This window comes from Triturus cristatus, chromosome 4_2, assembly GCF_964204655.1.
Source record: "Triturus cristatus chromosome 4_2, aTriCri1.1, whole genome shotgun sequence".
NCBI classification, from domain to species: Eukaryota; Metazoa; Chordata; class Amphibia; order Caudata; family Salamandridae; genus Triturus; species Triturus cristatus.
This window is the reverse complement of record NC_140586.1, coordinates 623,484,198-623,508,166: the sequence shown is the minus strand read 5'-3', so window position 1 is coordinate 623,508,166 and position 23,969 is coordinate 623,484,198. Positions and strand designations below refer to the sequence as shown.

At 44.9% G+C, this 23,969-nt stretch overlaps 1 protein-coding gene across 1 annotated transcript in view; it reads left to right on the top strand.

Annotated features, from left to right (window-relative positions):
• LRRC7 (leucine rich repeat containing 7) overlaps positions 1 to 23,969 on the top strand; it is a 1,991,887-nt gene that overhangs the window by 63,388 nt on the left and 1,904,530 nt on the right. The window lies entirely within an intron of this gene.

Here is a 23,969-nt window from a genome sequence, read left to right as displayed (position 1 = left end):
TTGTATATATTCTCTTAGTTTCCTCTACCCCCCTTTGTTGACAGATATAGAAGTCCACTGCCTGGTGATATCTCCAGGATAGGACTCAGTTATTTCATTTTTGGTGTGTACAAAAAATGCCCTTACAAGAGCCGCACGTCTTTGAGTGTTAAGGGGCATCCCTACAACCAAGAATTCATTGTGATGAAGAGATGCTGAGAGTGGGAGAATGGACTAGTTGAGGGGCCAAAAGAAGAGACCCATCCATTTCTGATCTACACCCAGTGCCTAGGACATACCTCCATAGGTAGACACATATGACGTATCACGGGTTGTGATGAATTGTGTAAGTTTGAGGGATAGGTGAAGGAGCCAGCATTGATTAATTGAGGAGTTCAAAGCAGTGGGAGGCTGTGCCTCAAGCTTTCGCTCCCTGGAAAGGTGCCAGCTTGATGGGCATATGTGCTCCTGATTCTGGGAATGTGCGGAGTGTCAGCACTGAGGCAAAAAGCAATGCAGTAGAATAAAGTACAGTTACACAGCAGGAAGCTCGAAGCTTCATTGTGTCCTCCACTGATTATAAGGGTTACATAATTCAGAAGGTTCATGTATTCACACGGGTGGAGGCTGTCCTCATTTTATGAACCTTAACAAACAGAGGACGGATTTTCGCAAAGAGGGTAGGCTTTGACACTCAACCTTATTCCATCACCACCCTGAATGGAAACGATGGGCATAACCATACCTTTAGATGACCTTACTTTGCCATTTTAGAAATGCCTGTCCCTGTCATATTCTAACTTCTCTCCATCTAAAGGGAATCCTTTGGATCCTATCAGCGTGCTACTGATCACTTGAAACAAAGTATACACTTCTGGATTAGAACGACTCTAACTGGGAACTGTTAATTTTAGTATTGCTTGTGGTAATAGTAAAGAAAAAAGAAAAACACTGTGCACTAGAAGACAAAAAATAGGTTCAAGTATTCCTGTGGAAAAACAATTGATCTAGTTGTTTAAACAGAAGTTAATAGAAAATATAAAAAATATGAAAAGTGACTAAAATGCCACAGAGATGTATCTTAGCAGGGTTCCACAAGCCCAGATCCAGAGTACTAATGGAATTGTAGGCTGGGTATTTTCCAATTGTGAAATAAGTTATGTGTTCGATCTGGTTAGTCTGCTTTTTGAAGCTATTGTGCACTGGATCTAGTGAACCTCCAAGCCCTTCCTTTTGCATGTTTCCCAGTTCTTTGCTACATCATCACACCTATGGCCTGGCAGGGTAATCCTGTAAACAAATTGCCAATGTACAGTCTAGCGATTCACACTTCACGAAGACAACCTTTTGACCTCCCAAGTTTGTGGCCGCTTATGTATTAACACAAACTCTGGGGACGTGGGTATTTTGTTTGTATGGCGATTCCTAATGTATTTATCACGAGCACAACGTCTGCTTCTTGTCCTTTTCCGAGGAAACCTCTAGTCTTTGTAGAGGTCCAAATTCAGTGGTTCAAAAGCAAATAATCTAAATGTATTCAATTGGTTATAATTCCCTGCACTCCTGACATTTTTCTCACTTGTGACACATATATCTAGTAGCATGTGGTCAACAATAAAACCCTAAAGCATGAAAGAGTTTGGTGCTCGAATAGATGTGTGTGTTTTATTGCAGTTGACTATGAATCATGCACAAGTGGACATATATTTTAGCCCGATCTTAGGTTATTGAAGATGGAGATGCATGTAATTTGGCCTGCATTGATTACAAAATTGAAAACAGAAGATTCCCTAAATCATTGTGGAGATTGTTGATTAATCAGGCTATTGACAATGATTTGTTGTTTCCTAATAATTTGATTGTTCTGCGATTGCCCTTTAGAATCGAAATCTTAAAAATTAGAAGAGTAATCTTTTGTGATAAATCGGGTCATTGGTTGAGGAAGGTGTGAGCCCTTGTCAAGCAACAGCCACAATTCCCATCAAGGTGATCCACTAAAGGTACTAAATTAGCCTGTGCCTAACCCTCTGGTAGCTTGGCACAAAAGCAGCCAAGCTTAACTTAAGAGGCAATGTGTTGAGTATTTATGCAGCACACACACAGTAATAAAGTGAGAACGCAACACCAGAAAAACCCACAACAATTTAGAAAAACATAGTAAATTTTAATAAATGATTCAACACTAAAATGACAAAAATCCTATTAGTAGTACCAGAGACATGCCAATTCAAAGTTTTAGGTAAACGATGCTTAAAAGTACAAAGTGCAGACTGTGGTTATCTGGTCATGCCGGACTGGGACAAAGTCATAGTTTCAGACAGACTGTGATGGAGAACGGTCCGAATACAAGGACCAAGTAAGGCCCGCTGATGATTGTACCCTAAGTCTGGGATGTGAACCGTTAAGCGGCGGTTCTGTGGAGCAATGCGAGGTCCATATCGAGGTTGTTTCGCACAGCGGTGGTTCCGATAAGCTGTGAGGGCTGCAATGCAGGATTTCATTAAGGCTGCGGCGGTTCCAATGAGCTGCGAGAGCTGCACTGTGGGCTTGCGTCAAGGCTGTATCACGCTGCATTGGTTCTGATGAGGAGCTACAAAGCTGCGTCTGCTCTGGTGAAGTCCACAGCTCGGGTATCAGAGCACCTTTAGTTTCACTTCCAAGTGTACAGGACTGAATGGGCACTACTTCGGGGATTATAACTCACAACAGGCAAAATCCAGGTGAAGGTTTCCAGATGGTTGAAGCTTTTTCTGTCCCTTAGGCTCTAATCAGGAGGCCAGCTACGAAGCCCTTGAAGTTATCTGGTGGTCCTAGGTTCAGGATGCAGGTCTAGTCTTCACTCGAGCACCAGGGTAGCAGAGCCGTCTTTGCAGCAGAGCAGCCTTTTTTCTGAGTCTTCCACAGGTCTGAAAGTGATCTGAAGAGTGGGTCAGAGAGCCCAATAGTTATACCTGGTACCCACTCTGAAGTCGGAGAAGTTTCTGGAGTTTCCCCCTATACAGGTGTCTGGGATTGCCTAGTCCCAGTCTGTCTGGGGACCCAATAGGCTAGTGTTAAGTTATTTGTGTGTGAGTTGTGCCTGTGCCTCTGGGGTGCAAGTGTGGTAGGTGACAGCTCTGCTTCCCTATCAAGTCAGAGATGGACCATCCTGCCAACACCCAGGATCTCTATTGTGATGCTATCTGGGAGGAAAACACAAAGACCATCTGCCAAATACACCTAGTCATGTGTCCCACGAACAGACTGCAAGCACCAAATCGTTAAGACAAGAAAATGGCAACTTTCTGTAAGTGGCATTTTCAGAATTTTCACTTGAAATCCGACTTTACCATTAAAGCTGATTTTAAATTACAATCTCTGAGACACAAAACTCCACATTCCTACCCAATCGAAAGCTACCACTTGTTCAATGCAATATGGGAAACCAATGTTCTCCTATGGTAGAAGAAGGCCTTACAACAGTGAAAAACATATTTTAGGAGTTTTCACTGCCCGAGCATGTAAAACTTAAAAGTACATGTCCAACTTTTTAAACAAACTGAGCCCTGACCTCTATGGACTGTGTAGGGCCCACTCTAAAGGTGGCATACATGTATTAAAAAAGAAGGTTTAGGCCTGCCAGAAGTTTAAAACTGCATGCACAGGCTGCAGTAGCAGGCCTGAGACATGTCTACAGGTCTACTTAAGTGGGTGACACAAGGAGGGCTGCAGGCCCACTAGTAGCATTTAATTTGCAGGGACTGGGTACATGTAGTACCACTTTACTAGGGACTTACACATAACTTAAAAGTGGCAATTGGATGTTAGCCAGGTGTTCCATATTTAAAGGAGATAGCACAAGCACTATAACACTGGTCAGCAGTGGTACAGTACACAGAGCCCTAAGGCCAACACCAATGAGATCAGCAAAATATTGGAAGAGGAAGGCAAAACCTATGGCGATGACCCTGCAGAGAGTGCCAAGTCCAACAACTGTGAGAACGGATCCTCTCACTATATTTCCCAGCAAAATCCTATGAGTGTTTCTGCAAACATATGGAGTCGTAGATTGACTCAGTCTAAATTTTAATATTTTCTTCTCTGCGCACAAACCTATTTTTTACATTGTTAGTTGTAATTTTAACTTTATCTTCATTTGAAACCGTTTAAACTCAATTGTTTGGATCTAATTTGTAATGCACAGTGTTATGTGATATAACCAGATGGAGCTCCCTGGCGTTCTCCAGTCAATAACGATTCAATTAATTAAAAGCCGGCCTTGCCAAGATATGCACTTACAGCACATGTTCATCTCTGCAAAGCAGGGGCAGAGTGGTCTGATTAAAATAAGAAGAAAATAATTGTTGAATACAGCAATGTCCCAGTGAACTGGGAACCTCCTCCTGCCTCTTTGCTTCAGAGCTGATTGCGGGTGTAGATAAGGAGTGTGGGATGTTTCTATTAACATAACATTGCTGTTTGTAGTTAATTTTCAGTTAATGAAGTTGAACACAAGGTGGAAACAATGCAGGGGGGGAAAGGTGATCCAGCATCTGTTTTGTGTGTGTCTTGAAATGCTCAACTGAACTATACTCCCAAAGTAATAAAGTATACAATTAACAATCTCGTCCAGTTTTTTAAAATTTAATTTTCTTAGTCCGATGGGGAACCTTTTGGGAGTGATGATCTTTTACTCCTCTTTCCTTAGCTGTATTTTTATTTAATCTTAAAGTTTTAAATGAAAGTGCAGTGAAACTGAGTTCTCATTGCAGTTCAGCCTGAAGGAGAGTGCCATCCTGACAGTCTATCCTGATTTATTAAACTGCAGCTGTCAATGTTTGTCCAAATTTAATATGCAGTTACTTATACTTATATACACAATGAACAGTTTAGAAGACCAGTACAGTTGGAGAACATTTGAAAAAATGATGATCCATTTTCCTGTCAGAAGTTCAACTTTTATCTGTCCCATTGTCCGGGTGTGATGATAGCAAATCAGTTACAGTCTGTAAAAGCTCCCGTGAGCCCCCACTCTTATTTAACCAAATCTGTATTGACTGTTCTCGGTTCTTTGAGGTTCTCCCTGAGTATAATAGCAATGGTGTAAATGTAATACATTACGTTTAATTATATGAAATACTCGTTGGATGTTAAAGGCTGGAAACTTCATAATGCGTACCAAGAATGTAATGTAAATGCGTTGACATTTACTAGAAAATAATGCAGGTAGCTACATTGTCTGAAATATGTGCTCCGGTTATGCACCTTTACCTATTGAAACTTTTTTTAGAGGGCAATGTCTTTTTTTTTTTTTTTTTTTTTTTTTTTTGAAACCGTTTATTGCAGTTTGTAAAAGTTACAGGTATGGGCCTACAACCACCCGGCCGGCCGCTAGAATGACAAAAGCATATTGCATACATACAGTAAAAGTCTCTCGGCAGTGCAGAGCAGTGAAACAGGAGTAATCAATGGTGCAGGCCACACAGCTCCAAGCCCACAGTACGGTTCCCTTTTCTTAAAACAAAACAACACCAAAAAACCACACCCGCAAGGCAACCCGCGATCCAAGTGACAACACGTGCTCCGTAAGTGGGGGATCCAAACCAGCAGCAGAACTCTGAGGAGGGGAATGGGAGTAGATCAGGGACTGGGGGACCGCGCGCCCGCGGCCGAGGGAGGGGGGCCATCTAGGGAGACGGAGCAGGCGAGGCAGCCGGTAGCAGTGGTGGCTCACAAATACCCCCGCGGTAGGCGTTCCAGGGGCCCCAGAGTTTCACCCACGCCCCAGGCTTACCCCTCGCCACATACACCACCTTTTCACGAAACATACACCAATCCATATGCTCTTTCCAGGCCGACACCGCAGGGGGCCTCTGGGATCCCCACAATTGAGCAATGTCACGCTTAGCTATCATGTATCCCAGAGTCACCCACCGCGTCTGCGGGACCGAATAGTCATTCGGTTCCCATACATTCAGCAAGCATCTCCTCGCTTCAGGCAGCAGCGCGACACGCGTAACCACACGCAGGACCTCATGCACACCACGCCAGAATCGCTCCACCTTCGGGCACTCCCACAGTATATGCATGAAAGTCGCCAACGCACCACAGCCATGCTTACACATTCCGTCACCAGCAAAACCCATACGCAGAAGCCTTGGCCCCGTCACGTAAACCCGGTGAAGGATCTTGAGCTGGACGAAACGAAGGCGAGCCGGGATGGCCACCTCTTTCGGAGAGGCCACCGCGGAAATCCAATCCTCGTCGTCCAGTTCCAGCCCGTCGGCAACCCAGGCCTCGCGGAGACTAGTCAGCAGGCACGATCTATCGTTGATCAGTTTTTTGTATATGAGGGAGATCGTGCTGTCCGGTACATGGCCGTCCAGCACTCTGTCCTCCAGGGGGGAAGACTCCGGAATGGATGCGACGTCCGGGAAGACGGAGCCCAGCGCATGGCGGACTTGTAGGTACCGAAAGTACTCTCTGCCCTGCAGCTGAAACTCCGCCTGCAGCGTCTCAAAAGTTTTGAATCCCCCCCTCGTCCAGAGATCTCCCACCGTGCTGATTCCGATCGTGTCCCACTTCTCGAAGCCCTTCGACGTCCACAGGGAGCCCAACCTCTCAGATGCATACAGCGGTGACGCCCGGGTCAAACGGTCCTTCCACCCCATAGCTGCATTAGCCGCGTGCCAGACACGCACCATGACACGCGTCGGTCCCGTCAAACGGGAGTCGGGCGTGCCAGAGTAGAGCGCGCGATTGTAATCGCCACCGGGTAGGAGCATCTTATCCATCTCAAATGCCGGGTTCAAGGCGGGCCCATAAAGGCCATGATTAATTGCAGCTAGTTGGGAGGCCCAGTAATACCGTTTAATGTCCGGGAGGGCGACCCCCCCATCGTACCACGGGAGCGTCAATTTAGCCAGAGCAATGCGCGGCCTCCCGTCCCAGAACAGGCGCCGCTGGAGGCCCTCCACCTCACGGAAATAGCGTGCCGGGACCAAGTCCATAGTATTCTGGAGGGCGTAGAGGAAGCGCGGCAGGGACATCATTTTAAACAAGGCCGCCCGGCCGAGCGGCGAGAGCGGCAGACGCCGCCAGCGCACCACGTCCTCCCTCAAGCGCTGGAGGGGGAGTAGCAAATTCCGCTCATAGCGGGCCTCCGGGTCAAGTGTGATATAGATACCCAGGTATCGAAAACCTTGGGAGGCAATCTGGATCGGACAGTCCCGTGGTAGGGCCGGAGCCTCCCCGGAAAGCACATAGACACAGAATTTCGCCCAGTTGATGACCAGGCCTGAGTTGCGACCAAATGAGCGCAAAACATCAACCAGGACGATCAGTGATTTACGCGGGGAGGCGAGATACAGAAGGATATCGTCAGCATAGAGGGACACACGGTCCTCATGCTCGGGGGTCCAGCGGAGACCACGGATAGAAGGGTGCCACCGCAGCCACTCCGCCAGGGGCTCCAGGGCCAGGGCAAACAGGAGAGGCGACAGGGGGCAACCCTGTCGCGTACCCCTCCCCAGCGCGAACGGGGCCGAGACTCGCCCATTCACTACCACCTGCGCCAATGGGCCCGAATATAGCAATTTGACCCAGCTAATGAAACCCGGGCCAAACCCGAATTTCGCCAGCATCGCCCAGATGTATGGCCATTCAAGCGTATCAAACGCCATGGTGGCGTCCAAGGACGCCAAGATGGCCGGCTCCCGCACAAATGGGACACGCGCGAGCACCCCGTGCAAGCGCCGCAGATTGAGCGCCGTGTTGCGGTGCGGTATAAAGCCTGATTGGTCTTGGTGGACCAAATCGCCCACCACGCCAACCAACCGGTTGGCCAACACCTTGGCGAGGATTTTGGGCTCCGCGTTCAAAAGCGAAATCGGCCTATAGGATGTGACCCGTTCACGGGGCTTCCCCTCCTTGTGGATCACCACAATTGTGGCCAGACGCTGGTCCGGCGGGAGGGAACCCTGCGAGTGGGCCGCCAGGAACATCGCGCGCAGGTGGGGCGCCAACACATCCGGGCGTAGCTTGTAGAGCTCGATGGGAATACCATTGGGGCCCATGGCCTTGCCGGATGCAACCGAACGAATAGCCAAGGCAATTTCGTCCGAGGTGGGAGGGGCGTCCAGCGAATCCCTGTCCTCCACCGCTAGGGAGGGCAGTGCGATGTCCCGAAGCAGGGCATGAGAATCTTCCTCCGAGCAGGGGGAAACCGGGGAGTAGACTTCGCGGAAATAATCCGCGAAGCAGGAGACAATGGCTTCCGGCTCAGTGACACACGCACCATCAACACTCTCAATCAAAGGCACTACGCGGCTCGCTCTCTCCCTTCTATCCAACCACGCAATCAATTTGCCAGCCTTATCACCCACATCATACAATCGCCCCTGCTGCTCTCTACTGAGGCCCCTGGCCGCCTCCGTGACGAGGGCCCGATAGGCCGCCTGCTTTAGGTGTAGAACATGCAACGTGGCGTCTGTTACCCCGCTCCCCAGGTCACCCTCCAGTTCTGCAATCTCGGCCTCTACCCGGGTCACCTCCTCCCGCTCGCGCCGCCGGGCATGGGAGATAAAGGAGAGGGCCTCCCCTCTAAGGACTACCTTGAAAGCCTCCCACAGGGAGATGGCCGAAGAGACCGACCCCACATTCTCGTCGAAATATCGCTGTAAGGATTTGATCAAATCGGCACGAATGGTGGGGTCGCGCAAATACCATGCATTGATTGGGGCCACCCTGCCATCCCCCCTCGGGAAGACATCGAAATGCAACAACAATGGGGAGTGGTCTGAGATACCCCGCGCCAGATGGCGCACCTCCCCCACCCTCCCTGCATGGGCCGCCGGGACAAGGATGTAGTCAAGCCGCGAGAGGCTACCATGGGCACCCGAGTGGAAGGTGTACTGTCGCAATGCGGGATGCTTTAATGGCCAGCAATCCACCAGGCCCAGCGTGTCCAGAAGGCCGGGCAGCCACGCCTGTGCCCGGGGGAGGTCCCTGGGGGGATGGCGATCCATAGACCCAGAGGCTACCGCATTAAAGTCCCCTCCAACCACCAGCAGGCCACTCGGAAGGTCCAGAAGGAGGCGCCCCAGGTCCGCGAATGTGGTGGCTTGTAGCCCAGGCGGGACGTACACTGATATAAAGATAAACACTCTACCCTCCATTCTTCCCACCAGAACCGTGTAGCGTCCCCTCTCATCATGGCGCACCTCATCAATCTCCAACGGGAGCGAGTTCTTGATCATAATACCCACCCCCCGCGAGCCCGAGGTGAAGCCGGAATGGGCCGCCAAACGATATCCCCGCCGATTCATTGCATGAAAGGAGTTACCTATAAGGTGCGTCTCCTGCAGGAAGACAACATCTGGTGAAATACGTTTTAAGTACTGCAGGACCACACCACGCTTAATCCTATCCCCCAGGCCGTTAACATTCCATGACAACACAGTCAAATCCCTACCCCCCATCATACGTCAAAACAATCGGTTGTCCCCCATCGAGCATCCTAAAATCAACAACATAGTAGCGGGTTTGCCCTGCGGTGCTAACAAACAACACACACCCCCCACCCCCCGGTCCCAACAGAACTCCCCCCTCCCTGCACCCCTGCATGAGCCCAGACAGCCCCCCCAAAGTGCAGTGTGCCTGTCGCCCCGTAGCTAAAATACTAACTAGTCCCCCAGAGGAGGAGGGAAGCCCCCAACAGACCCCGCACGACCTCCATAGGAGGGGAACATACGCAATCAATAAATGGTGAAGGAACAACGTCCAGAGCAAGGCCTATTCAGTCACCCCTCAATTCTGATCCGGCGGGCCCTCCTCGCCAGCCGCGCCCCCCCCGCCCCCCCGGCCCCGATCTCCAGGCAGGGTGTCCAGCCAGTCCCCAGCCGCCTCGGGCCGGTCGAAGAAGTGCGTGCGACCATCTTTAGAGGGCAATGTCAACCTTTTGGAATTAAACATTTTAGAAAGTTCAGTACATTTAATGTAAACATCACATTAATGTAACAGCCATGAGCATATATTTGAGATCTCATTTCACAACAGATTACTTATGGTTGTGGAAAAGTGCTTTCAACGCTTTCCCTCCGCATGAGTAACTTTCGGTATCACTAGAGAACATTGTGTTTAAATATGTGAAATATATTTTTGACAGAATACTCTTCTTTCAAACTGTCTCACGTTTTGAGGGGGATAGTAAATAATTAGGCTCGCTAAATATATAAAATTTAACATAATCTGCTAAATCCCTAAACATTTGTTAAGTGGTATATGAGGAGGTTAGTAATTGTGGATAGCTGTTAGCCTTGCAGCGGGAACTGAGTAGGCAAATATAGTTTCCAAAGCTGGAAATCCAGGCACTGAAGAAAGGATTGGCACATTTTAAAGGTTTTATCAAAGGTTGTTTTACAACAATGAAGATACAACTTGACTCAAAATACATCATAGTTATGTAGGAATCAACGACAACAGATGTGTATATTTTTTTATTTGTCCATGAATTGCCTCAGGGTAAGACACAGTGGTAACATTTCATTATAAGCTCAGAGCTCATATCTGTGCTTATCTAAAAGTTTCCTTTTAAAATATCCAGCGGAGTGTGGCATGCATCAGTGCATAAACCAGTTCTGACTATACTTGTAAAGGAAGAGAAAAAATATTGTATTGCAATATGTTGTAACACACGTTAATCTGATCAACACATATCTGTTACATTAGATGTCTAGCAAGTTACAGACTTTCTTAGAAAATGTCTTATGAGAAAAAAGAAACTTCGTCATATTAATCTGCTACTGTGCAATTATTGTACACTCCTCAATTAGAATGAAAATAAATATTTAATGGCACCTCCTTTCTTTCATTTGACTACAAAAATCTCAGCACGGCATAGCTGCATGAGATATCATTGCTCAATATCCGTTGCTTTTGGCATCCAAAAAGAAGACCAACTAATCTAATGGCTATTTTTTTTTTTGCATCAGCAGACCTACGGGTGTTAAAGCACGCTATGCTTTTTAGAACTATCCATGCAATTAACATTTCAATCGGTGAAATATAACTTATTTTAAATTCCCCACACATACATTTTGCAGCTTACTTAAATGATTGCGCTGGCACAATCTTTTTTTTTTTTTTTTTTTTTTTTTTTAGAGGCACTATGCATGGCTTCCTTGATATTGTAGATTAATCACTATGCCCTCCCATTTCTGATGTTATTAACCTGGCTATAGGTATTGCACTGGTTTTAACAGATGAAACCCCGAATGTTAAGCCACCTCTGCCTACACTCACTCAATAGTCCTTTTGCAATTTAGTTGCTCTCAAGTAAAATTGAAGACTAGGATTCACAGTGGTTTGAATTGATTATAATGTTAGTTTCTTTCAGGAAACCTCCGTTTGTGATTATTAGTAAGAAGGTGGGTACAACAGGTAGGTCAAATCGTGGGATTGTAACCTGGGTTTCTGGGGGTTCAGTGGAAGTATTGAGATTGTGCGAAAGGAACCAAACATCTCGTCTTTGATTGCCTGATGTGGGATGGGAAGCAGCCTGTTCATTGAGTAAGCAGGGCATAGTTGGAGATAAAAGCACTGTTTTATCACAAAATCCTTGGGTTTTAAATGTGACAACCATAAGTGGCGCTCGAGCTAAACTAATAATTTGTGTGGCTGTGGAAAATGACCGAATCCATTATACGGTCATTTATAGAGATATGTGCATCACATGTAGGGTATGATAATCCGTGGTAGGGTGAAAATAAATCATCCCCCTTTATTAGATCTTTTTTTAATTTTCACTGATTTCCCTGGTTAAGTCCAGTGACCTTATGTCTAGTATTAGTGTTACATTAATTGTGCGCGCTCTCAGAAGTAATGCTATGAATGATGGTCTATTGTTTGAGGAACTTTTCCATGTCTTCCAAACAAATGTTGGATATTTATGAGCACTTTTTGAATTCAATTAGTCCATTCCTGATAACTTGTAATTCAAGGAAGGGTTGCCCTCCATCCGTCTATTTGTTGTGCGGAGTAACTATCAGAACCCAAAATATATTTATTGTGCTTGCAAAATGAATTTAAATGTTAGCAACATCTAGCTAGCGTGGCTAAACAAGGTGAATGCTTGTCACTGAAACGTGCAATTACGTGCAGGTCACAAGTTTGAATCTCAGCAGGGCTCATTCAGCCTTCCATTTTTCTGAGGTTGATAAATTGAGTAGGTTCTAGACCATTTCACCCAGGGACATTCACTGAAGCACACTTGGTACTTGTTTCACTCCCGCATTGCATTCTCCCGAACGGGTTGCCTTACTCGGATTGCTCCTGTGTTGCTTATGTTTTTCAGAAAGGCTCCCTTTTACCTAAACATTATGTCGGGAAAAATCCTTTATGTAGCTAAAATCAATAATTACCACGTCTGCAACAAAGGGAGGGCAAGCACGTTTATTACATATGCACAAAATAAAACAGCTGAGAGAGTGACAGCACCATAAGATAAACAGAAATCAGCCTTAAATTACACACACCTCGAACCTATTCATACAATACTATTTTGGGCAAGCAGCCAGATCTCCAACAACATAGTAACAATGGGAAAAAAAGTTGTGTGCTTTTCCGTTCCTCCCCACCCAGTCTGCTGCGTCATAATTAAACACTTACTTAAAGCACAGCTTTCCTGCTTTCATGACTCTAGCAGTTGCGCTGCCTATACAAATCTAAGGGGCTGATTAGGATGGTGGAAGGCCCTCCACCGCCGGGCCGGCGGTGGCGGACCTTCCACCATCACCAAGCGATTTACTCACCGCCCAATTAGGATGACGGGGGATACCGCGGCAGACACAAACTCTGTCCGCCACTACACCGCCAAAGGCAGACGGTGCAGGGTGCGTAAAATGGTGCTGGTGCCTAGCAGGCACCGTCCACCAAATTAGGATGTTGTGGAGAAAAGGCTGGTGGGGATGGGATTTGGGGGCCCTTTGTGGGCCCCCCTTTGTTCTGGGGGTAATTTTCCTGCACTGCGTGGCAGCACCGCGTGGTGCCTGCCACGCAGTGCAGGGAAATGCAGTGCATGCCATTTTCACATTGCTAACAGTGCTGCAGCCAGCAGCACCGCCTGCAATATTAAAGGCCCGGGATGCGCCCACTATGCTGGCGGGCGCATCGGAATATGTGTGGCGTGACCGCCGTGTTATTGGCGGGCGGTCCTACCCACCGCAACGATGGCGGGCGGACTCCTGTCTGCCCACCATCATAATGAGCCCTATAGTTTGGAACATCGTCTTCTGCTCTGAGTATCCTGCAAAATATCCATGTCACGAAGGATCCCAGAAACACACATTGTGCAGATGGAAAAAACACTTAAATCAGGCCACATTTAAATCTTTTTCACGCAGGTTGTAGATTAGTTGCCAGATAAAGGTGCAACAGCCTCATACTAAATTACCTTGTTTACATGATAATAATGCTTCTCAGTTTGTGTGAGAGACAGGTAAAACAGAATAATGAACAGAATGACTAGGGCCAAAAGCTAAATCAAGGCTTTGATTCCTTTCAATTATGTACTGCTTTTCCTCATCACTGTGTTTTGGGAAACAGCATTACGTTAAGTTGTCCGGCTTCTTGTGAAGGGGGCAGGCTGCACCCTAGATCTTTTTTTGATCTGTGCCCTCCCTATTTGTACTTTATTTCCTTCTGTTTAAGGGCAATACTCTCTTGCCCTTCTTTTTCCACCTGCCGCGGTGCATGCAGATTAATGTCAAGTAAAGAGAATAATGCAGAACTGAGTTCCCGTGTAAATTAGTACAGTTACAATTGGGTAAAAATAACACTTGTCATTTCCAGTGTTTATAAGTTTCAGATGTCTGACAAGGAGCACTGTATAAACAAAGAAGCCATGTCTTTTAGAGTCGCTCTGTTCACCTCAGTCGACGTTTCTTAGATGCAAGAAAGGGAACCAGGCTTGGATTCATACAGTTGATCGGATAGTGGTTAGTAAATAACTTTAAATGTAACAACATATGTGGGTAATCCTTATGAAAGCAATGTATTCCCTGAATCATTACAAAAGCTCCACCAATGCAAAAAAAGCAGGTATTTGCCTTTAGAACAGTTCTCCCCAAACTTTTTAGAACCATGACCCGCTTTTTAGTATCACACACACAAAAGGAGCAAAAGGGGAAATAAGGAGTCAGATTGCCCCCACTCAAAGGATCAAAAAACACTACAAGATCTGACCCCATTCAAATAGACCAATTAATAATTTAGGACCTTTGGGAGCTTATACTGCATTTTAAGACTTCCCAAACAAGGCCTGCTTATAGCAAAAAGGCCTTCTGGTCCGTGCTGTTCAGTTCAAACAAACGTCAGTAACCACAGCCTGTATCAACAGTGTATAGTAACTTCAAACCCTCACACAATTGTGTATAACAAATTAAAGACAAAAAATGCATGAGAAGGCCAGTAACCACCTCACGTACGCAAACCAAGGGAGCTGCTGGATGGTACTCGCCAGTATGCCAACGTTCTCATCATCGGTTGCTTACATGGCCAGAAAAGAAAAGAAAGTGTATGCTAGTACTTCCTTAAAGGTGAGAAATTAAACGGAGAATGAATCAAACTGTGTTCAAAACAACACTGAGTCTGTGCAGCTCACTCAGTGCCCACTGGGCCCCAACCGTGAATAAGAAACTATTCTCACAATTAAAGAGGTACCGCTCACATGCAAGACGGACTTTGAGTGCTGTGAGTGTCCTCAAATTAAAAAAACTGGCATGTATATGGCCATTTTCACTCCTGAAAGGCCAACCTGTTTTGTTGCCAACACTCTCAAGTCAACTTCATCAGGGCATTGGGGAACCAGTCTTCATCTCTTAAATTTTACTGCACCATATCTGTGGTTATTTACAAGATAAAAAGAAGAAAGAGAACGTGCCAATCATGAACATCATACTATTGAAAACATTATATTTCAAAGGACCGGGGACGAAACCCCAACTCAAAATTACTTGATTACCGAGTGGTTGCTGTCGTCCCTCTTACCTGAAATCCTCTTCAATGGCGAATACCGCACCAATAGGTCACGTTTTGCCTGCCGGACTGTGAATCTCAGTCTCCCTCTGTCAAATTGTGTAGATATAAATATAACACTAAGTATCTCATAAAATAGTATGTCCATCCTAAGTAGCGTACATGTAATCATGGGCAAGGTTATGCCCCAGGGATTCTTATCTCAAAAATTAGGTATCATGCTCAGCTTCCCTTTATAGTAGAATCTCCCTGTAATGATTCCATCTAGTGACCAGCCAGGTATTCATATGGGGTTGCCCTGACCTCAAATGTCTCATCTACATCCCTTATGTTATTGAATTGCTCCTATGGTCCCTTTTTGTTTATAGTGCAAGATACAATGTCGGCGGTAGAGCCTTATCATGTGGTACCTCTAGGCAGCGTATTCTATTGTAATCAAATGTGCGTCCCGACTCCTTATAGTGCAAGGTATCAAATCAGCAGTAAAACATTCTTTCATAATGCCCCTTAGATAGCGTGTTCCGTAGTGGTTGAATGCGCAGCCCGCCTTCCGGCACAACCACCTCCTTACCGCACCTGCGTTACAAAAACGCCATGCCTCGTCCCACTCGATCAATTCCAGTGGGTGCAAGTTACTTTTTCAAGAGCGCCTCTTGTCACGTGATTCGGGTGTAGCGTCACGTGCTAAGGGACACATAACTAAGCCCCAAGGCTGTGTGAGATGTTACTGAAGTGGCGGCCATCTTGCAATAGTATTTCCAATCTCAATTCGACTCGTAATGCTCCCATAAAGAATGTTTATTGCACCTACCTAAAAGCCACTCAGTGTATCATCATGTGACAACTTTCATGATGAATGTTAACATAATTTACATGAATGCCTGCTTCATAAGCACCATAACCAAACTTCGTTACTAAATCACACATTACTGCTGCCTCATTCCTATGCACCACAAATGACCGGTTCACCACTGTTTTAAAATTATGTTTGTGGCTGCAAGGGAGAGGTTTTCTTTACGGTTATCAGTGCCAGGTGTCTCTTACATTGCACCTATATGGACGGAGGAGGCTTACAAGGGAGGTTCAGTGAGCTAATACATTATTTTTTTAGCGCAAGCCGTTGTTCGCATAGAAAGTCATATGAATTAGATACTATTCTCAGAACCAATATTGATCTCGGGGATATGCACCTATAATTTTCATGACGTGATCAAATCATATGAGTATTTGTAAATGAATTACCTAGGTCAAATTATAGAAGACAACCACGTAGGTGCGGATGGTTCATTTTACACTGCTTAATGAGCTAGCAAGATGTTATAGGCAAAGTTCATTTTTACCCTATTACAAAAAATATCCAATCACTTGGTTACAGGTGTGGTACCACTCAAATGGGATTCATAGGACTGAATTACATTTCCAGGTGATTTTAACAGTTGTTCACCTTATTCCATCCGATGGAATCATATAAGCCCCCCTGGTCTGCTCTCTTAGAAAAAATCCATCTTGCTTCTTTTCTAGCCAAGATCTCGTCGATAATATATTTCTCACCTACCACCCTCTCCAGCACTGTTCATTTCAGATCCCTGAAATCATGTTTTGCTTCTCTGAAGTGTTGGACAAGGCGAGTAGTTAGCTTCCCAGCTCTCAAGGTACTCAGATGTTCTTGTATCTGAACTTTCACTTTCCGTGACGTGAGTCCTATGTAACGCAACCAACACTTACACGTGATCCTATAGATCACGTGTGTGGTATTGCAATTATGGAACTTGTTGAGATACCATGTTTTTCCACTCACACGCTGGACACTCTTAGTACTTTCGGTCAGGTCACATACCGAACACCCACCACATCTATAGTGCCCTGTTGGTAAATTAGAATCCTTCATTTGTTGAATGGTGCAGGTGTGGACAAATCTATCTTTTAGATTAAGAGCCCTTCTGACTGCAAACCTGGGAGGTTGCATTTTCTTACACCCAGTGTCCAACAGCGACCAGTGCTTCCGAATTATCTGTCTGATTTTATTCGACCGTGGATTGAAGGTTGTGACTTCAGGTAAACACTAGTCTTTTTGTTTGTCGGCTCTCTCCAATAATGCTTCACAGGGTGTATTTGAAGCACGTTTACATGCCCTCTTAACTACTTTATTTAGATACCCTCTGTTCCTTAATCTCACGACCAGATATTCAGATTGCTCCATGAAGCCACCCATCGATGAACAATTCCGACGGTATCTCAAAAACTGGCCCACGGGCAAGTAATCGCGGAGCGCTCTGGGGTGAAACGAACTGTAGTGTAGCAGTGAGTTCCTGTCAGTGGGCTTCTGGTGGACAACTGTCAACAATCTGTCATCGTAGAGCATGATGTCTACATTCAAATATACAGCTGAGTCGTTATTAATACTGCAGGTAAACCGTAAACAGTCATCCTGGATATTTAACCATGACAGGAATTCCAGTAGCTGGTCCTCTGATCCAGTCCAGATACAGAGGACATCATCGATGTACCTCATCCAGAGGGAAATGTTTCCCTGGAAGGGGTTGGAGGCAGAGTAGACAACATTCTCCTCGAACTGGCCCACATAAATACTTTACCACTACCTTTATACTTTTACTTCCCCGTTCCTATTTTCTATTCTAATTATTAGTTTCTCCTATTTTTTCCAGTCTTTGAGCATTTAACAACAGCGACTTGCTGGTAGCCACACCGACCACAAGCCTTTGACCTTCATGTTCTCGCCAAAAAATGCACACAATAATTCCCCATGTATATCGAAATGGGTCCTGGGCCTACAAAACTATTGTTTCAAAGTAGAGTATCTGCCAGGTCCAGAGAATGTAATCGCTGATTACTTGTCCAGGTCACCACTCTTGGAGTATTCTAGAGAGGAACAGTTAGATGCCCCCATCTTTTCCTTGCATCTCCCTTCATTGACAAAGGAAGAATGGGATGCAGGAGTGAAGGGAGACAAAGAGATGGGCATCCTCAGGCAGTTCATTCTAAATGGTTGGCCTGAGAACCGTTCTCAGGTTCCGAAAGAGGTAAAAGATTTTTGGGAGGTGAGATATGAACTGTCATTAATGTCGGATATGATACATCGAGGAGACAGAGCAGTTCCTCCCTGCAACTTGAGGGACAAGATAATTGACCTGGCCCATGAGGGACATTTGGGGAGGAGCCTCACCAAAAACAAGGTCAGGAACTATTTCTGGTTCCCAAGGATGGACTCCATGATCGAACTCAAAACGTAAAAGTCCTTTATCTCCTGTAGAGGTTCCAGAGGTTCCATGGACCAAATTAGCAGTAGACATAATTGGTCCAATGGAAGTCCTAGTTACCCAGAAGAGGTTTATGTTTGTGTTAGTAGACTACACTTCCCATTGGGTAAATTTTAAGTTTACTTCGCAAACTACCACGAGTAACCTAATCTCATTTTTGAAGAATGTTTTTGTGTACAAAGGCATACCGGCAACATTGGTTACCGACAATGGGGTGCAGTTTACCTCAGAGGCCATGACTACTTTTCTGGGAGATTTAAACATTAAACATGAGAAAACTGCACTCTATTGTCCTAGAGCTAATGGGCTGGTAGAAAGGACAAATAGATTGATTAAAGAACACATTCAGTTGGCCATCTCCACTGGGTTCAATGTTGAAGATTCATTGAGAGAATGCATTTGGGCTTACCACACTACTCCCAATCTCATCACAGGAGTGTCTCCTTTTGTTAACTTAAGAGGAAGGGAACCGTGTACCAAACTGAACCCACACTGGTTGAGGGGTGGAAACAAGGTGGTCCTAGATCATGGGGTGAGTAAGGAGCTGAGATCTCAACACCAACTGAAGTTTAAGGGGTGGTATGACCAGAGTCATGGGGTCAAAACACAGGAGTACAAGATGGGTACCACAGTGGTTGTTAAGAAGCCCATGCATGTGCAACCAGGTTTAAGCAAGTATCATGCACACCAATGGGTGGAAAAGGATGGCAAGAATGTGGTTCGCCTAGATAATGGTCAGACGTGGAGTAAGGACAGAATAGTGGCCTCATCTCAACCTTAAGGAACTGTGTTTGGAATTGTGTTCCCAAGAGTTTAATGAATGTCTTGTTGTTCCCTATATAGGGAGATGTGTTGTAATCTCACCTACTTTGTATTAATGGTATGTTCCGCACACCCCTCTGCCAGCCCCTATTGGTATGGCTCCCCGAGAGGTGACATTAGAATGTTGACATGATAAGATTCCATTGTTCAGGAGAGCGGATGACTGGAAATAAAGGAGATCTTCTTACCTCGTCTCTGTGCTTCTGAGATCTATATAACATATTCTATTTCGATTAGCGGTGAGCTTTTATTTATTTAATATTCCATGAGATAGCCCCACACATTTCATCTTGCAGTAATCGGTTTTGGGATCACTACCGCATTTCATGCCTTTCTTTATAGAATTTACCATCCAATTCCTTGGAAGATTATCATTGTCCGTTTTTAAATTGGTGAGAACTATTTCCTTTCACCAGCCACATCATGTTTCCTGCTATTTTGCTTTTCACACCCTTGTGCTCACTCTGTCCTTGCATTCAGGTTCACTTAGCCATTTCGTCATATTTACAGCCACTGTTTGGTATTTTCCTAGATGCAGCAATCGTACCTTTCTTCGTTTTGTATATATTCTTGAACTTCTCTTTCGTGTATGGTGTTCACCTTTTTCTAATTAACAATTCACTCACAACTCACGTTTAGTATACCTGGGTATTTTTTGATCACACTCTATTGGTGGATACTTTCCTAGTGACACATCATCCATTATCGCAAACATTTCAGTATTTGATAACATAACATAAAGGTGCCTACATAATGTTCTTGAAGTCATTTATTTATGTCTTCGTAATATTGATATTTTTGTCCATAGGTTGCCCCTGACGAAGGGACGTGTCAGTCCCGAAATGCATCGGGCGTGTTTTTAAACCTTTGTCTATGATTTCAAGTGTTGATCGTGATGCAATGACCACTTGTTATGTTTTTGTGAAGTTACTTGTTTGATATCTGTATTATCCATATGCTCATACAGAATGGATTATTGCACTCTTTCATCTATGTTTATGTAACCAAATACATGTTTAATTTACAACTTCAGTATTGATTTGTGTTCTAGTATTTCTGAATTTATATGTAAATTGTTAAAGGGTTTTGTTAACCCATTGAACAGTGCACAGTGTACATCACCACGTCGGTTTGTGTTTCCTCTACCACATAAATGCAGGCCAGACTTGGCGCAAATGTTGCCCCCATTGATGTCCCGACACTTGCAGGTATATCTGGTTCTTATATGCAAAAAATACCTGGTGAGAGCTATTTCTATGCATTGCAATACAAAAGATTGCGGAACATCGTAAAACCACTCAGACGCCCCAAGGGCACACGCTGCTGCCACCAACGTTGCTTCTTGGGGAATGCTGGTATACAAAGACTCAATGTCTATTGTAACCACAACTGTCTCGATGAGTTGTATTCTACTGTGTTAAAGATGTTTAGAATATCAATGGTGTCTTGCACGAGTGAAGGTTGTGTTATGACGACCTCCCTTAAAAAGAAGTCCGTAAACTGGAACAGTGGCTCCAAGAAACAATTGGGCGGCGGGCGCTGGGCTTTATGGATCTTCGGCAGGATGTAGAATGCCGGCACTCTAGGTCTTACATTTATCAAGAAATCAGCCTCCTTGTGAGTTAGCCATTATTTCTCCCTAGCGTCCACCACCAGGGCTCCAATAATCTCTTGGAGCTGGGGTGTTGGGTCCCGGGCTAATGGATGGTAATTAGTGTGTACTTCCAGGAGCCTCAAAACCTCTTTTTCATAGTCCTGCGTATTAAGCACCACCACCGCACCACCTTTATCGGTCTGTTTTATTGTCATCAACTTGTTGTCCTGCAATGGTTTAACTGCCATCCAATCAGTCCTGTTCATATTACAAGGATGAGATGTATTTTGTGACTTTTCCAAAGCATCAATGTCACGGAGTACTCGTTGCTCAAACACGGCCACCTCGGGGCCAACAGACGTACTAGGGGGACAAAACCGCGGTGGGCGATGTAACTTGGTGGAGAACATTAAAGGTCCTTCCACCTCCCGATCTGAGAAAAACGTATGAAATCTTGATCTTTTGCATCCGTTCAAAAAACTCAATTCTGCACTTAAAGGTGTCCTGTTCGGTGTGGGGACATACCCCAAGCCTTTATTCAAGACCCTTATCTCTTCCGCAGAGAGTGAGTAGTTGGAGAGGTTAACAACTATATTCATCGTGTCATGTGTGGGGATATGCTTTATCTGTTGTGTCATTTTCAGTGTTGAGTGCTGAGGTGTCCTGCCTCTGCTGTGTATTATGCGAGGTGAGTATGTCTGCCATGTTTGTTGTGGGATGGACCTTCCCCTGCCTCTTCCCCTCTGCGAACCTCCTTCCCTGTTGCCCATCTGGCCCTGGCCCAAAAAAGATCTTAAAAGGGCCCCTAGATCCTCGTAGTTTCTGCTCTGTGGTGTGAAACTAACCCTGCTCTGATTGTATGTAGAAGGCTGTTCACCCAGATCCTCCTCCTCGCTGCTTGTGTTAACGAATGTCCAATTGAAAGGGGCTCTCCTTGCCTGTCTACGTCCCCCTCTTTGAAACCGCTGAGGCTGCAACTGTTCGAAACCCTGACAGTATTTGTCCTCGACTTAAGGGAATGCCCACTCGTGTGTAAACCGGTCTAAGTTTTTTTTTAAACCTTTCATTTTTTGGTTTACCATGTACGTTTTGTAATCCGACAAATCACTCTGAATGGAATCTAGTTCTTCCTTAGCATCAGTGATCGTTATGTCCCCCTTAATTGCTTCCTCTAACTCAAAGATTTCCTTTGTACTAGCACACACTTTCTTTTCTGGCCATGTAAGCAACCGATGATGATAAAGTGGGCATACTGGCGAGTACCATCCAGCAGCTCCCGTGGTTTGCGTACGTGAGGTGCTTACTGGCCTCACACATTTTTTTGTCTTTAATTTGTTATACACAATTGTGTGAGGGATTGAAGTTACTATACACTGTTGATACAGGCTGTGGTTACTGACGTTTGTTTAAACTGAACAGCACGGACCAGAAGGCTTTTTTGTTATTAGCAGGCCTTGTTAGGGAAGTCTTAAAATGCAGTATAAGCTCCCGTAGGTCCTAAATTATTAATTGGTCTGTTCGATTGGGGTCAGATCTTGCAGTGTTTTTTGACCACTTTTTAGTATGACAAACATTTGCGACCCACCTAGTTTTAATGAGCATAAGGCAGTTGTTTAAAACAAAAAAAATAATTTTTTATTCAAGCATCGTGGTAGCTCTTTGTTCTTTACAGTCAGTACATTTCCATTGAAATGGTCACTAAATTTGCGAGACATACAGCTTTAGTGACAAAAATATATTGCACACACATGATAACGTTTGGAAATCTGGTTTCAGTGAAGTGTGTTGATTTCTTCTGATCCCATTAAAGTCTTTGTTTCCATCATACTTATGATTTACAGTAATAAAGAGCTTCATTTTTGCTTTCCTAACAGCTGAATGTATGCAATTCACTTAGAGGTACGTACATTTTGTTATATCTTACGTAAAAAATTACATTCTACAGCCTTTCCTTTCACACTTCATGTACTCGGTCAAAATTGGCACATAATTCCATTTACTTTTATTTCTCGGACTGAAAGTGAAAGTTACAGAGTGACAGGAGTTTGTAAACACCAGTGCCCATGTTAAAACAAAAAATAAATAAAATAACCAGCAGAATATATAGCCTGACATTTGACCTTGGTTTTTGATGCACAGCAAATGTAAAGCAATAAATACAGAATTTAAAGGCATCTTTATTGCTTTGACTTTCGCGACCCAATAAAGGTCAGCACATGATCTACAGTTTTGGAAAAATTGCTCTAGAATAAAACATCATGAATGAAGAGTAAAGTATCATAACAACCAAGAAGTCCATGGGTCATACTATGGTACCGTTGACCTTTTCTAGATGTGTAAATGGGTTATTTAACTGAATGGAGCAATAAATATGATGCTTGCAAACAGACGCTTTCCAGCACCATTGCAAGTGGTTGTGACCAACCATCTTCAAGTAGCAGGAGGGAATATTAAGAGTACCCTGTTTTGAATACCTGGGCTGTTTTGTCCTGAAATGTGGGTATCGGCCCCAGATAGATAAATTATGCTAACTCATTGTACAGTCACCATGCTCCCGACACTAAGGTCTTGTTTTAAATTTGAGCGATGTGAAATTGGCATGGGTAGCAGGTAGGCTAAAGGCTCCTTCTGCTGCCACTTTCGAGGTGGAAAGATGGGGTTACAGCAACATATAAAACCTTGACAAAGAGTTCTTTCGTTGATGTTTCTAGGACCACAGCTTAATATTAAAGCTTGAGTTAGGTAGTTGTGTCTGTTGCTCCACCCCTGTATTGACTTTGAATTGTGGTGCACGCCTGAGCCCTACTTCTTGAGAAGTCCATAGCTGTATTAACTTGTCTGCAGGGTAGAGTTGTGCTTCCCACCATGTTCTTTAAAAAAAATATATATATATTTATGAACCATTGGCATTTAACAAACAGCTTGAAGAATGACAATGAAAGGCATTACATACACATCTGGGGTGCATCCTATGTGCATTTAACGTTTGTAAAGCAATCAAACCCTCAGGGGCATCACCCACCCCACCCCTTCTCATGCAGTCTTGCAGTGCAGAGTTCCTTACGGTGGCGATTTTAGGGAGCCCCGATGTGAGCGTCCACCTTGTCCAGTGCATTCAACTGTGGGGCCTGGGGAAGTGTGAAATACCTGAATGTGTAGGAGAGGGGTTATTGTCGCCCGTATCGGCGGAGAGGCTATCTTTTTGGTTCCCAAATGCCCCGGGGGCGAGTTCCCGGAGGCATCAGGCCCCAGTAGTTGTATAGTTGTTTGTGGCTGTATGTGAT